General features: G+C 46.7%; 1 protein-coding gene across 6 annotated transcripts in view; it reads right to left on the bottom strand.

Moving 5' to 3' along the window:
- LOC115105485 (MAP7 domain-containing protein 1-like) overlaps positions 1-16,881 on the bottom strand; it is a 67,988-nt gene that overhangs the window by 33,083 nt on the left and 18,024 nt on the right. The window contains exon 2 of one of the 6 annotated variants that reach the window (XM_065010214.1): positions 8,987-9,066. The exons of the other annotated variants lie outside the window; for them this stretch is intronic. The gene's annotated coding sequence lies outside the window, so the exon portion shown is untranslated. The remainder of the gene's footprint in view (positions 1-8,986; positions 9,067-16,881) is intronic. 6 annotated transcript variants of the gene reach the window in all.

The raw sequence follows: 16,881 nt of genomic DNA, 5'->3' as shown, positions 1-16,881 counted from the left end.
AGGACTGGCTTCATAAGAAGCATTTCAAGGTTCTGGCGGGGCCTACCAGTCTCCAGATCTCAACCCCATAGAACATCTTTGGAGGGAGTTGAAAATCTGTGTTGCCCAGCAACAGCCCCAAAACATCACTGCTCTAGAGGAGATCTGCATGGAGGAATGGGCCAAAATAACAGCAACAGTGTGTGAGAACCTTGTGAAGACTTACAGAAAACGTTTGACCTCTGTCATTGTCAACAAAGGGTATATAACAAAGTATTGAGATAAATTTTTGTTATTGACCAAATACTTATTTTCCACCATAATTTGCAAATAAATTCATTAAAAATCCTACAATGTGATTTTCTGGATTTTTTGGATTGTACCTAAGATGAAAATTACAGGCCTCTCTAATCTTATTAAGTGGGAGAACTTGCACAATTGGTGGCTGACTAAATACTTTTTTGCCCCACTATACATCTCACCCACTGGCAAACCTTAAGAGTCTAAATGACTCAAGATATGCTTAGTCCACTAAGCACTCTAATAGCTACAAGATCTCGGTTCGCTGGTCTGCTTCTCTAACTTTACCCCACGCTCCTCTCCCAGAACGTCCGGCTGATTCATTGACAGTCAGGGCTGAGTGAATTCTCTCCCTGGCAGAACAAACAAGGCAATTGCCTGTCTGCCTCTTGATGATTCTACTGGGGAGGAGCGGATTGATTTAGAGAGGGTGGGGACAAAATACATGCAGGTTCCTCTCTTTATGACAAAAGTCATCCTTAATTTAGCCAAACAGAACATTTTAAAGGTGTAGTTTCATACTAAAAAGTATTGTCTGTCTACTGTATACTGAACACGGATTAGGTGGCACAAAGTTTGTTATTGTGTGTGTACAGCTTAATTGGGCCTTGATTGTGTGTGTATTTCATCCTGTGACCACAATGGAATCACAGGTTGCACCTGCAAAAACCTTTAGGGATAGAAACAGTTGGACAGGGTGTTGGACAGCGTGTTGGTTGCGAGAGCTCTACGACTGGGTCAGTGCCTCAGTGGCAGTGTGACTCACACTTGGCAGCTTGAGCCTGAAGCTCCCTGCTCAAACATAACTTTGCCCAGGCTCTGGAGGCCTCACAAAGTCCTAGGGGGGAATATTTGGCTCCTTTGTCCACTCAGCACTGTCGCCCTACATTCCTTATGCAACACTCAGCATTGAGCCGAGTTTCTTCCACATAGTCTCTCAGGGTAAACACTGGGGCAACGTGCTTTAAATGATTCATTCAGGGCTAAAAACAATGACGGCTGAGGAGGTATGTCACAAAGGACCACAGACAGGAGATGTACTCTCTTCTGTGCAACACAGTGGCAAGTATGATAATGCCACACAGCGCAGCAATGCTGGAAGAAGCAAATAGTGTATGACTTTGGGAAGTCATTATGATGTACTTAGTATCGAACCTAGTTGCATGTAGCCTATATAGTATAGCTATATTGTTTTGAATTGTACTCTGATACTGAACAGTCGGCGGGTATAGAAATTGAATGACTAGAATGGTCATGCCCATCTAGCCATTCTATTTCTATGGGAACAAGTCTCCTCCATATTGACATTGTCGTTCTCAGTCACCTGCCATCTGTCGTACAGTCTACCTCAATCAATCAATCAAATGTATTTATAAAGCCCTTCTTACATCAGCTGATGTCACAAAGTGCCGTACAGAAAGCCCGCCTAAAACCCCAAACAGCAAGCAATGCAGGTGTAGACCTGCACGGTGGCTAGGAAAAACTCCCTAGAAAGGCCTAGGAGACACACACCTGGCACAGAGAGACAGACACAGCTGACCAGACCTCCTCCATCACATACACTATGTATTTTTGTGGGATGCTGGCAGGCACCTGGCCCGAGCGAAACCTGTGTGAATTACACATGTTATGCTCTGCTGGAGGCAGTGATGAAAATAAGACTGGCATTCGGGCAATCTGCTGCTTAGAGAGTCAACAGGGAGGACCAATGCATTATTACCAGAAAAAAAAGAAGGACCCACTCCATGAAGCATAGGGTACAGTGGGGAGAACAAGTATTTGATACACTGCCGATTTTGCAGGTTTTCCTACTTACAAAGCATGTAGAGGTCTGTATTTTTATCATAGGTACACTTCAACTGTGAGAGACGGAGTCTAAAACAAAAATCCAGAAAATCACATTGTATGATTTTTAAGTAATTCATTTGCATTATATTGCATGACATAAGTATTTGATCACCTACCAACCAGTAAGAATTCCGGCTCTTACAGACCTGTTAGTTTTTCTTTAAGAAGCCCTCCTGTTCTGGCCAAGACCAGAGAGCTGTGTAAGGACATCAGAGATCAAATTGTAGACCTGCACAAGGCTGGGATGGGCTACAGGACAATAGGCAAGCAGCTTGGTGAGAAGGCAACAACTGTTGGCGCAATTATTAGAAAATGGAAGAAGTTCAAGATGACGGTCAATCACCTTCGGTCTGGGGCTCCATGCAAGATCTCACCTCGTGGGGCATCAATGATCATGAGGAAGGTGAGGGATGAGCCCAGAACTACATGGCAGGACCTGGTCAATGACCTGAAGAGAGCTGGGACCACAGTCTCAAAGAAAATCATTAGTAACACACTACGCCGTCATGGATTAAAATCCTGCAGCGCACGCAAGGTCCCCCTGCTCAAGCCAGCGCATGTCCAGGCCCATCTGAAGTTTGCCAATGACCATCTGGATGATCCAGAGGAGGAATGGGAGAAGGTAATGTGGTCTGATGAGACAGAAATAGAGCTTTTTGGTCTAAACTCCACTCGCCATGTTTGGAGGAAGAAGAAGGATGAGTACAACCCCAAGAACACCATCCCAACCGTGAAGCATGGAGGTGGAAACATCATTCTTTGGGGATGCTTTTCGGCAAAGGGGACAGGACGACTGCACCGTATTGAGGGGAGGATGGATGTATCGCGAGATCTTGGCCAACAACTTCCTTCCCTCAGTAATAGCATTGAAGATGGGTCGTGGCTGGGTCTTCCAGCATGACAATGACCCAAAACACACAGCCAGGGCAACTAAGGAGTGGCTTTGTAAGAAGCATCTTAAGGTCCTGGAGTGGCCTAACCAGTCCCCAGACCTGAACCCAATAGAAAATCTTTGGAGGGAGCTGAAAGTCCGTATTGCCCAGCGACAGCGCCGAAACCTGAAGGATCTGGAGAAGGTCTGTATGGAGGAGTGGGCCAAAATCCCTGCTGCAGTGTGTGCAAACCTGGTCAAGAACTACAGGAAACGTATGATCTCTGTAATTGCAAACGAAGGTTTCTGTACCAAATATTAAGTTCTGCTTTTCTGATGTATCAAATACTTATGCCATGCAATAAAATGCAAATTAATTACTTAAAAATCATACAATGTGATTTTCTGGATTTTTGTTATAGATTCCGTCTCTCACAGTTGAAGTGTACCTATGATAAAAATTACAGACCTCTGCATGCTTTGTAAGTAGGAAAACTTGCAAAATCGGCAGTGTATCAAATACTTGTTCTCCCCACTGTATATCAATATAAACACCATTTGACATTTAAACTTTAAATTGATTCACATCATCCAAGAGTGCTACATATATTGGTTACTTCAAGCAAAAACGTACTGAGGTTTTACGAGAAGCATTCCAGTCCCTCCTAGCTACTCCTCTAGTCATAACTGAGCTCCCCTGCATCCCTCTGTTGACATAGACATCAGACCTTCTGGAAAAGACCAGCCAGATTTCAGCTCATGGAAAAGACCAGCCAGAGGTCAGCTCATAGAAAAGACCAGCCAGAGCTCAACTCATAGAAAAGACCAGCCAGAGCTCAACTCATAGAAAATACCAGCCAGAGCTCAGCTCATAGAAAAGAACAGCCAGAGCTCAGCTCATAGAAAAGACCAGCCAGAGCTCAACTCATAGAAAATAGCAGCCAGAGCTCAGCTCATAGAAAAGAACAGCCAGAGCTCAGCTCATAGAAAAGACCAGCCAGAGCTCAACTCATAGAAAAGACCAGCCAGAGCTCATCTCATAGAAAAGACCAGCCAGAGCTCAACTCATAGAAAAGACCAGCCAGAGCTCAGCTCATAGAAAAGACCAGCCAGAGCTCAACTCATAGAAAAGACTAGCCAGAGCTCAACTCATAGAAAAGACCAGCCAGAGCTTAACTCATAGAAAAGACCAGCCAGAGCTCGGCTCATAGAAAAGACCAGCCAGAGCTCAACTCATAGAAAAGACCAGCCAGAGCTCAACTCATAGAAAAGACCAGCCCAGAGCTCAACTCATAGAAAAGACCAGCCAGAGCTCAACTCATAGAAAAGACCAGCCAGAGCTCAACTCATGGAAAAGACCAGCCAGAGCTCAACTCATAGAAAAGACCAGCCAGAGCTCAACTCATAGAAAAGACCAGCCAGAGCTCAACTCATAGAAAGGACCAGCCAGAGCTCAACTCATAGAAAAGACCAGCCAGAGCTCAACTCATAGAAAAGACCAGCCAGAGCTCAACTCATAGAAAAGACCAGCCAGAGCTCAATTCATAGAAAAGACCAGCCAGAGCTCAACTCATAGAAAAGACCAGCCAGAGCTCAACTCATGGAAAATACCAACCAGCTGAGATGAGACAGATACACAGCGGTCTCCTTTTGAAAGCCTGCCACTGTTAAATAAGTAAGTACTGGGCCAGCGAGGTGGATGAGCTTAGTGATATACTCAGAGAGAGAGGAGCCATTGTGTGGCACTGGGCCTGCTGCCAAACCCACTGCAATGACAGGGAGAAGAGTCAGAGGGTAAGATATATAGAGAGGAGGAAACAGAAAGAGGGCACAGAGCGAGGGCAGAGATAGGGGGGAGAGGGAGATGGAGAGGGGGAGAGAGCAAGAGAGAGAGGAGATATAAAAAGGGGGGATATATGGAAAGGGAGAGAGAAACAGAAAGAGGGACAGAGAGAGCGAGAGAGAGAGGAGATATAAAAAGGGGGGTATATGGAGAAAGGGAGAGAGAAACAGAAAGAGGGACAGAGAGAGCGAGAGAGAGAGGAGATATAAAAAGGGGGTATATGGAGAAAGGGAGAGAGAAACAGAAAGAGGGACAGAGAGAGCGAGAGAGAGAGGAGATATAAAAGGGGGGTATATGGAGAAAGGGAGAGAGAAACAGAAAGAGGGACAGAGAGAGCGAGAGAGAGAGGAGATATAAAAAGGGGGGTATATGGAGAAAGGGAGAGAGAAACAGAAAGAGGGACAGAGAGAGCGAGAGAGAGAGGAGATATAAAAAGGGGGGTATATGGAGAAAGGGAGAGAGAAACAGAAAGAGGGACAGAGAGAGAGAGAGCGTGCAGAGGATGACAACTAGAATCCCTCATCATAAGGGGAGTTAGTAGGTGGCCAAATTAGATGCACACCACAAACCCATGTGAAACCAAACAAATAAGTGAAAATAAGTTCAACCAAAACTGAAAGCCTAGCCTACACAGATTAAAAACAGAACTGCATGTCCTGACAGAATAACACTGAGTGAAGGAATCACACAGCTTCCCCATTCGAGAGCAAAAGTAGATGGCAGAGCCCATATATAATTGCGGGTTTGAGACTATTTTGGCTAAAGCCAAATGGGTGAAGTCACTCTCAAGTCTCAACAACCCCAAATTACCACCACCGGGCTTCCTTTTCCTTCCCCCTCTCTCCTCCCTCTTATGCTCTGACAATGTGGGAGCTTGTGATGTCATCCACATGGGACAGTGAGAAATCTGGAACTATGTAATGATCAAGCTAACCCCTCTTTCCACCCTGGCTCCGTCACAGACTTCAGACAAAGACAGACCACATCTCAATGGATCAAACTGACTCACGAGGTGGAGACAAAGTGTCCCGAAGAGACAATATCACAATGCCCCAAAACCAAACTCCTGATGTGCCCTTTTGAGTGGATGAGAAAGTGTTTTCAATCCACTTTAACAATAGCTATGATTGCTTTGCATTTGATATTTTGATATAAAAAGCAATCCCTGCCTCTCTCAGTGATCTAGTAGCCAGGTTAGAAAATTGCAGTCGTATTGAGCAAAGTTATTCAACTAACGTTGTGAACCCCAGCCAACACATCACACAACCGCAACACTGGTAGGTGAAAAAAATACACTCACCCCCCCCCCTCCCCCTTCTTACTATTTTACCCTACTTCACATATAGTCACACACGTACGTGTTACATTCCCTGGGCTAGATATGACAAGGTAGAATCCAAAGGTCACAGTCTTTGACAGACAGGAACTGTGTTGCTCTCATATACCCCTGAGGGAGCATATCATAGCAAACTCATTAACAGCTGAGGACTATTGTCATCAACAACACAATGGGGTAGCAGTGCTGAGTGCGACCGCTCTGATAATCAGCGTTGGTATATACAGTGTAGAGTCTATGATGTAAATGTGCAAGAAAGCCCGGTCTGCAGGCAGTGTGTAGGCTGAATACAAATGAAACCTTAGCGTAAGCGAAAGCGTAAGAGTTGGAGGAAATGAGAGATGTTGTTTTGTGTTGTGCTGCAGGCCAGGGGAGGTTTGGCTAATTAATATTCCATGGTGTTTTGGTGCAGTGGATAGAAACGAGGGACATTATGGACGTGATATTCTGGCTGCCTGCATCCCTGCGCTTCCCAACAACAGAGAAAGGATGGCTGATACAAAGACCAAGAGAATAGACACTCTGTTGGTCTCACTGAATAATATTCTATGTGGTATTGACATTTAGTCATCCGTGCCCAGAGTATGAGTGCTGATCTAGGATCAGTTTGGACTTTGATATCATCATGAATAAGATGACATGTACAAACAGGACCTGATCCTAGATCAGCACTCCTACTCTAAGATGCTTTATGAATACAGGCCCTGAGCAACAAGCCTGGTAACTCCATGCCAGATACCCCGACTGCAAACAGAATTGGGGCAAAGCACAGCAACCAAACGTTAACACGCTACCTGCAATTTAACTCGCTGTGCTTTTCAAAATGCAAATCCGATATTTGCACAGATGTACTCAATGAATTCCGATATAACCATTACTTGATTTACTGTCGAGTAACCATTCAAATGCTTCCTTCTGGCGTCGCACAGCGACCCAAGTCATCTGAGCGTAAACACGTGTAAAACAACTTCTAAAAAGGGAATGCAATAAGCATGTCATGAGGTAGACACTGCTGTCCAACCGGTGTGTTTTCAAGTGCGAATTGTCTTCGGAATAGCTGTTTCACAATCATTCTGCCACGATGCTACTCACAGAATAAACTGGAACTTTGTTGAGTGAGCAATAGGCACGTTCTTTGTTTGGTCTCTCTACATTTTGAAGAGACCAAATACAGTACCTTGAAGAACTCCCTTTTCGCCATTACCTTCACAGTACTGTAATGTCTCCCCTGAATCTTTCTACCCTGGGAGAACCTACAGTCAAAACCCATGAGAGAGCCTTTCTCCCTCTTTACAAGGCGGTCACCATTTACATGATTTATAATACATGTTGCATAAATCAATCCACAGCCACCTCTCTACTCAACACGGAAAATCCCTTTGGCACAGTATATCATTGAGGGAGACTCGATAAAAAGAGAGAACAAGGCAAGGCATTTACAGTGCAATTCAATGCTCGATAACAGCATTTTACGCGTGCACACACACACTTAATGTGTTTTTATGCTACTTGGAGTGTTCCTACCACTCCAACAGCCGCCTTGCACAGACCCTGAGAAGTGCCACTAGAATCAGTCTAAATAATGAACACTATGACACTGCAGATTTCCATGTTGACGGGTCGCTACTTTCTATCAAACCTGGGTTCAAATACTATTTTAAATCTTTCAAATACTTTGAGAATTTGCTTCAGCCTGCCTGGAGTACACGATAGGCAGTTTTTGTACTTGTTTAGACTATTCTAAAATGGTCCCATTGTGCCAGTCAAGCTCAATCAAACACAGCTAAAGTACTTGAAATGCTTTCGAATAGTATTCGAGCACAGGCCTGCAATGGCTATATATAGACAAACAGTGAAAAGCAGAGGGGTGGGCAGGCCAGGCCAGGGCCTCGAAGGTTGGACAGACGAGCATCAGGAATCTGAGGCATGCTGGTCCTGTACACTGGGGCGTCCAGTTCACGCCGTCTGTCTGTGTGTCTGCCCTGTACTCCATGACCTATCTCTCTAGGCCCTCTGTGTCCCCCGTGTTCAGCGTGTGTCAAACCAGTGTCTTATGTGTGTTTTTTCCCTGCAAGACACATAAGACAGGAAAGCTACTGTTACACTTACAACCCTTACAAAAACAAACACCGCAAAATAAATCACACAGGCACGCTCGTACATTACACACAAACAACCATGCTCATTGAATTAAATCTTATCTTATCTTAAATGACATGTTAAGAATCAACGGGCTGCAGAGCAGCTCTAATTTGTCTCACCGTGTCTTCCTGTCGGAGGCAGGGGAGAGGACTGAGGAGTGTTGTGGTTCCAAAATAAGCTATGTAGAGCTCTACGTTAAATAGCCTTTTCCAATCACCTCAATTATTTATGGGATGCTGTCTAAGCCGAGCCTATATCGGCAAGGGACCACAAAAGCTCTCGAGGGAGAGACCAGTGCCCAGATGTGCATGCTCAGGGCAAGGTAATGCTAATACTGTATCGCTGAATGTTCTTCTTTTTTTTACATTTGCAAACATTTCTACAAACCTGTTTTTGCTTTGTCATTATGGGGTATTGTGTGTAGATTGAAGATGGGAAGAAAAAAATTGAAAAAATGTTAGAATAAGGCTGTACCATAACAAAATGTGGGAAAAGTCAAGGGGTCTGAATGCACTGTAGTTAGGGATAAGCTAAGTTAGGGATAAGTCACTAGGCAACAGGATAGATAGTAAACAGCAGCAGCAGCAGCATATGTGATGAGTCAAAAGAGTGCAAAAAGGGTCCGTGCAAATATATAAATAGTTAACCAATATCTACCCATACTAACTTTTTAGCAGTCTTATGGCTTGGGGGTAGAGGCTGTTCAATGTCCTGTTGGTTCCAGACTTGGTGCATCAGTACCACTTGCTGTGCAGTAGCAGAGAGAACAGTCTATTACTTGGGTAGATGGAGTCTTTGACAATTGTTTGGGCCTTTCTCTGACACCGCCTGGTATAGAGGTGATATATACTGGGCCGTACGCACTCTACCAATGTTCACTCTAAGCTGCGCACGTGCGCAGTAGCCTCGAGACTGTATCAGCCCACAGAGCGAAGCACGAGATTGAACTTCACTCAACTTTCTAGAGCAGTGGTCGCCAACCGGTCGATCGACAAGGCATTCCTAGTCGATAGCCAAATATTTCTGTAAAAAAACTAACGATAAAGCCTTGTGTTCCTATTTTGTTTTATCCATCTTGGGCGGTTAGCGGTAGGTGCACCCGATTCAGCTGCCCTTCGTGCTGGGTAGGCGAACTGTTGCCATTTTTAACCATTTCATGTGTCTGAAGGTACAAACTCTGCCGTCCTTGCGGGCCCGGGGAGCAAATCAAGTGCACTATGGGCCTAACGCTGGCCAATCGGATGGCTCAGATCACCGTGTTTGCAGTAACGTAGCAGGCATAACAGAAAGCTACAGCAAATTTGATACTGTGATATTTCAAAATGTTTAAAACCATGACTAGAGAGAGACTGTCAACGAATACAGCAAAGAGTGAGTTCATGTTTAAGTTCTTACTCAGCACTGTCAACACTTTGTATTCAACACTTTTACCAGCCATAAAATGCTCATTCTTCCTATTTCCACTCAGAGCTACAACAAGCACTGCAGCAGTAATGAATGAGTAGGAACGTGTATCTATAGGCTTGCGTTGTTGTTATTATTAGTGGCTTGGGTCTTTTTTAATATCGAGGAGTATTTCACTTTCTCTGTTCATAGGAGTAACAACAACAAAATAATGCGGTGCGACTCGAGTTTTGTCATCAGCTGGAAGACGGTGTCTCTTTTTGGTCTACTGAGGAAAGGGAAAGCTCTCTCCCTCTACTGAGACTGACCATCAGATACAGGCACCATCAGCCCAGTAAAATAAAAATAAAAAGCTAATTATATAAATGTATGCTCACTCAGCTGTGCCTCACAAGTAATATAACAACGGATCTATTACCGGTGTGATCATATAGTCTACCTCAAATTTTGAATTATAATTTAAAAACATGTCCCGAACAACAATGCATTGGAAGGGCAATTCAAGCTAATATGCGGTGATATTGTATTGGGCCTATAGCTTACTGCACAAACCTCATTGCTACAGTACTGTTTTTAATGGGTTAATGTTGCATAGGCTTACGTTTTTTAAGTCATGTTGTAAAAAAATCTGAGCTATAGATCCCGGCTTGCATTTTGACTCACAAAGTAATCTTGCCCCAGAAATGGTTGTTGACCACTGTTCTAGAGTTTTTCCTGATAACACTATCAACTTTTCCCTTTACCTTGGCAATTGTGATTGAATCAACGCAATATTAGCCATTTTCAGTGCAACATACTGAAACAAAACAAACTATGCAATATATTTTGTTGTAGGCAGAAAGCATCGGAGTAGGATTCTATTGCATTGACACGGACTACTCAGCCCGTACTCTACACAGACCGGTGCGGCATAAACAATCAGAGCTGCAGTAGGCCTATATGCAAATAGACCATTGCCATATATGGATCTGTGCCATTTACTTAGAACTGGACTGTGTTTACAGCATGAGCGGTAGTGAGTAGATGAGCTTGTTTTGAGATCAAAGCAAAAGCTGCATGTAGCAACATATGCACATTGAGCTTTTTATTTTCTTAAAGGGGCAGTGTAGTATTTTGAGACAGGCTTGAATACGCTAAGTAGCCAATAGGAAGAGGGTAGCATTGTCTGATTACAAACACACCTGTTTTACATTCCCCCATTACATTCCCTATTTAACCATCTGACATACATTTCTGTTCTGTCCATGATTGTTCATGTCGTTAGTGGTTTTGTTTGTGTTAGAGTTGTGTTGTATGTTCCTATTTGGAATTTGGCTTTATTATTTTAGTAAACTCAGTTGGATTACTCTATACCTGTGTCCTGCACCTGACTCCGCTTTCACTCTGCACCCAATCGCTGACAGAATCATGGACCATTCAAATGGAGTCAGCAGGTACAGCCAGCCCTTCTCTCCCAGTAGAGGAGCGCGTTCAGCAGCACGCGATCATGTTAAACCGGCTAGGGACAGCCATGGATCGCGTGTTGCAAACTATGGACAGATGGGAGAGAGGAAGCTTTCCTGTCAACGCTACTACACCTCCACCCGCGCCTAAACCTACACCGATGTCCACCCCTCCGTCGTCAAGTCCCAGTGGGATTCAGCTCTCGCTCCCAAGAGTGTATGACGGATCAGTTGCCGGGTGCCATGGATCCTACTCCAGCAAGAGCTCTACCTGACAGCTGTTTAGCCGGCTCCTTCCGGACGCGAGAAAGTGGGCGCTCTCATCTCCTGCATGACTGGAAAAGCCCTGGAGTGGGCCAACACCATCTGGGGAAGGGAAGGTTCGACTCTGGATGACTACGAGGACTTCTCCCGCCGCTTCCAGGCAGTTTTTGATCAACCACCTGAAGGGAGAGCGGCGGGAGAGAGATTGTTTCATCTAAGACAGGGGATGAGGAGCGCTCAAGAGTTCGCACTGGACTTCCGAACTCTGGCAGCTGGTGTGGGATGGAGTGAGCGGGCCCTGATCGACCACTACAGGTGTAGTTTACGTGAGGACGTTCGTAGGGAGCTAGCCTGCAGGGACACTACTCTCAACCTGGACCAGCTGGTGAACTTGTCTATCCGGCTGGATAACCTGTTGGCCTCCCATGGACGTCTGGATCGGGGTCCGCCCGTTCTATTACCCAGCACATTGGATCCCACATCTATGGAGTTAGGAGGGGCTGCTATGAGGGGGACCGGAGGGGGGACCATTCCCTGCACCAACTGTGGCCGCAGAGGGCACACTGCTGGTTGGTGCTGCGGTGGTTCTCCAGGAAGTCGAGGTAGCAGGCGGTGGGTCACTGGTGGGTCATCCCAGGTGAGTAGGCACATAACTCACCCAGAGCCCTCTGTTGCACACATGTGGTTACCTATAGAATTTCCTGAGTTCTCCCCACATTCCCAGCATAAGGCGCTAGTAGATTCAGGCGCAGCTGGGAACTTTATTGACCGCTCCTTAGCACATAGATTAGGGATCCCTATTGTTCCTGTTGATGTTGCCTTCCCTGTACATGCTTTAGATAGTCGTCCTTTGGGTTGAGGCTAATTGGAGAGGTCACAGCGCCCATTGCTATGAGAACGCAGGGGGGTCATGAGGAGAGAATTAGTCTCTTCCTGATCGATTCTCCTGCGTTTCCTGTTGTATTGAGACTTCCTTGGTTGGCCTCTCATGATCCTATTATTTCGTGGCAACAGAGAGCTCTCAAGGAATGGTCCTGTCAGTGTTCAGGGAGGTGTGTTGGTGTTTCATTAGGTGCCACTACAGGGGAGAGTCCAAACCAGGTTTCCACCATGCACATTCCCCCCGAATATGCCGATTTGGCACTCGCCTTCTGTCTCAGCGCTCGGGTACACCACTAAAGCTCCGCCCCTATGCATTCTTTTCGAAGAAGCTCAGCCCGGCGGAGCGAAAATATGATGTGGGGGACTGGGAGTTGTTAGCTGTTGTCATGGCTCTGAAAGCGTGGAGACATTGGCTTGAGGGGGCTAGACACCCTTTTCTCATTTGGACTGACCACCGCAATCTGGAGTACATTCGAGCAGCGAGGAGACTGAACCCTCGTCAAGCAAGGTGGGCCATGTTTTTTATCCGTTTTGTTTTCACCCTTTCCTACAAACCAGGTTCCCAGAACGTGAAGGCAGACGCACTGTCCCGGCTGTATGATACAGAGGACGGTCCACGGATCCCACTCCCATAATTCCAGCTTCTCGCCTGGTGGCACCGGTGGTATGGGAGGTGGACGCGGACATCGAGCGGGCGTCGCATGCAGAGCCCACTCTCCCTGAGTGTCCAGCTGGGCGTCTGTACGTTGCGTTTGATGTCCGCGATCGTTTGATCTGTTGGGCTCACACGTCACCCTCCTCTGGTCATCCTGGCATCGGACGGTGCGCTGCCTTGCTGGGAAGTACTGGTGGCCCACTTTAGCTAAGGACGTGAGGGTGTATGTTTCCTCCTGTTCGGTATGCGCACAGTGCAAGGCACCTAGACACCTGCCCAGAGGGAAATTACAACCCCTTTCCGTTCCACAACAACCATGGTCACACCTATCGGTGGATTTCGTGACGGATCTTCCCCCATCGCGGGGTAACACCACGATTCTGGTCGTTGTGGATCGGTTTTCTAAGTCCTGCCGCCTTCTTCCTTTGCCCGGGCTCCCTACGGCTCTACAGACTGCAGAGGCCTTTTTCACCCACGTATTCCGGCACTACGGGGTGCCTGAGGATATAGTTTCTGATCGGGGTCCCCAATTCACGTCTAGAGTATGGAAGACGTTTATGGAACGCCTGGGGGTCTCGGTCAGCCTTATCTCAGGTTTTCACCCCGAGAGTAACGGGCAGGTGGAAAGAGTCAACCAGGATGTGGGTAGGTTTCTGCGGTCCTATTGCCAGGACCGGCCGAGGGAGTGGGCAGTTTATATCCCCTGGGCGGAGATGGCCCAAAACTCCCTCCGCCACTCCTCTACCAACCTATCACCATTTCAATGTGTGCTGGGTTATCAGCCGGTCTTGGCACCATGGCATCAGAGCCAGATCGAGGCTCCTGCGGTGGATGAATGGTTTCGGCACTCAGAGGAGACATGGAACACTGCCCATGTGCGGCTACAACGGGACGTCAGGAGGCAAAAGGCGAGTGCTGACCGCTGCCGCAGTGAGGCGGATCGGGTCTGGCTCTCGACCCGAAACCTGCCCCTTCACCTGCCCTGCCGGAAGCTGGGTCCGCGCTTTGTGGGGCCATTTAAAGTCCTGAGGAGACTGAACAAGGTTTGTTATAGGTTACGACTTCCCCCTGATTATCACATTAACCCCTCGTTCCATGTGTCTCTCCTCAGGCCGGTGGTGGCTGGTCCACTCCAGCCGTCTGAGGTGCGGGAGGTTCCTCCGCCCCCCTCTGGACATCGAGGGGGTCCCGACGTATACCGTACGAGCCATCATTGACTCAAGGCGTTGGGATAGGGGCCTTCAGTACCTGGTGGAATGGGAGGGGTACGGCCAGGAGAGATGCTGGGTACCGGTGGATGACATCCTAGATCCCTCATTACTACAGGAGTTTCACCGTCTCCACCCGGATCGCCCTTCGTCCCATCCTCCTAGTCGTCCCCGAGGCCGGTGTCGGCGCGCGGCTCCGGGGGGGGGTACTGTCACGACTTCCGCCGAAGTCGGCCCTTCTCCTTATTAGGGTGGTGTTCGGGGTCGACGTCACCGGCTTTCTAGTCACTACCGATCCATTTTTCTGTTTCGTTTAGTTTTGTCTGATTACACACACCTGTTTTACATTCCCTCATTACATTCCCTATTTAACCAACTGACATACATTTCTGTTCTGTCCCTATTAAGTCGCTCTGGATAAGAGCGTCTGCTAAATGACTTAAATGTAAATGTATTTATCCATCTGACATACATTTCTGTGCTACATGGTTTTTAGTGGGCGCATATCTCTCCAAGTGCATATTGTCACTTCTCCGCACGTTACTGCTGCGTGACAGAGGTGAAATGGACTGCTGTACCTAATTATTCTATATCGACATTATCAAAAATGAATCTAAAATTTTTTATATCGTTATTGAGGGAAGTAATTACCTCGATAATTATTGATAGTGATTTATCGCCCAGCCCTACTCAGCAGACCTGAAATTTGTTCAGTGCCTAAAATAATTAGAGGGAATATTGATCTGTAGCGTCTTGCAGTCGGATGCCAACCAGTTGCCATACCAAGCGGTGATGCAGACAGTCAAGGTAATCTCAATGGTGCAGCTGTAGAACTGGATCTGAAGGCCCATGCCAAATCTTTTCAGCCTCCTGAGGGGGAAGTGGCATTGTCGTGCCTGTGTAGGTGTGTGTGGACCATGTTAAGTCCTTAGTGATGTGGACACCGAGGAACTAGAAGCTCTCAAACCGCTTCACCACAGCCCCGTCAATGGGGACAGAGATGTGCTCGGCCCTCCGTTTCCTGTAGTCCACGATCAGCTCCTTTGTCTTGCTGACGTTGATGGAGAGGTTGTTGTCCTGGCACCACACTGCCAGGTCACTGACATCCTCCCTATAGGCTGTCTCATCGTCATTGGTGATCAGGCCAACCACCGTCATGTCATCCGCAAACTTAATGATGGTGTTGGAGGGAGGTGTTCAGACCCAGGGTCCTTAGCTTAGTGATGAGCTTGAAGAGCACTACGGTGTTGAACACTGAGCTATAGTCAATGAACAGTATTCTCACATAGGTGTTCCTTTTGTCCAGGTGGGAGAGGGCAGTATGGAGTGCAATAGAGATTGCATCATCTGTGGATCTGTTGGGGCAATCTGCGAATTGGAGTAGGTCCATGGTGTCTGGGATGATGGTGTTGATGTGAGCCATGACCAGCCTTTCAAAACATTTCATGGCTGTGAGTGCTACAGGGCGTTGGGTCATTTAGACAGGTTACGATGGTGTTCTTGGATACAGGGACTATGGTGGTCTGCTTGAAATGTAGGTTTTACAGACTGGGTCAGGGAGAGGTTGAAAATATCAGTGAAAACAATTTCCAGCTGGTCAGCGCATGCTCTAAGTACGTGTCCTGGTAATACGTCTGGCCCCGCTGCCTTGTGAATGTTAACCTGTTTAAAGGTCTACCTCACATCGGCTACAGAGAGTGAGATCACACAGTCATCCGGAACAGCTGGTGCACTAATGCATGGTTCAGTGTTGCTTGCCTCGAAGCGAGCATAGAAGGAATTTAGCTCATCTGGTAGGCTCGCTTCACTGGGCAGCTCGCGGCTGGGTTTCCCTTTGTAATCCATGATAGTTTGCAAGCCTGCCACATCCGACGAGCATTACAGCTGGCGTAGTAGGATTAGATCTTAGTCCTATATTGACATTTTGACTGTTCGATGGCATGTCGGAGGTCGTAGCGAGATTTCTTATAAGTGCCCGGATTAGTGTCCCGCTCCTTGAAAGTGGCAGCTGTAGCATTTACCTCAGTGCGGATGTCACCTGTAAATCATGGCTTCTGATTGGCTGATTGGGATTTGTACGTACGGTCACTGTTGGGATGACGTCGTCGATGCACTTATTAATGAAGCCGTGACGTGATAAACTCCTCAATGTTCCCGGAACATATTCCAGTCTGTGCTAGCGAAACAGTCCTGTAGCTTAGCATCTGGTTCATCGGACCACTTCCGTATTGAGCGAGTCACAAGTACTTCCTGTTTGAGTTTTTGCTTGTAAGAAGGAATCAGATAGAGTTATGATCAGATTTGCCAAATGGAGGAGGGCAAGGGAGAGATTTGTATGCGTTTCTATGTGTGGAGTAAAGGTGATCTAGAGTTTTTTCACCTCTGGTTGCACAGGTGACATGCTGGTAAAAATAAGGTAAAACAGATTTCAGTTAACCTGCATTAAAATCACTGGCCACTAGGGGTGTCCCCTCTGGTATCAGAATACAGAGGTTTGGTCTGTTTAAAGAGGCTGAGGACATCAGGGCTTTGCTGCACTGCATCTTTTCCAGGTCCAGAGGTAAATTGTACATGCACTGCTCTGCCTCTTCTAAGTGGCTTTCCATATCATGGTCTGGCTGGGAAAACGGCTGCATATAGTAGCTGCTGATGCCACTGATGCCACTGAGATGCCAATTCCATCAATGTGAGTGAGTCATACCAAATA

This window comes from Oncorhynchus nerka, linkage group LG3 (assembly GCF_034236695.1).
Source record: "Oncorhynchus nerka isolate Pitt River linkage group LG3, Oner_Uvic_2.0, whole genome shotgun sequence".
NCBI classification, from domain to species: Eukaryota; Metazoa; Chordata; class Actinopteri; order Salmoniformes; family Salmonidae; genus Oncorhynchus; species Oncorhynchus nerka.
The sequence above is the reverse complement of the archived record's forward strand: the minus strand, read 5'-3'. Positions and strand labels throughout refer to the sequence as shown.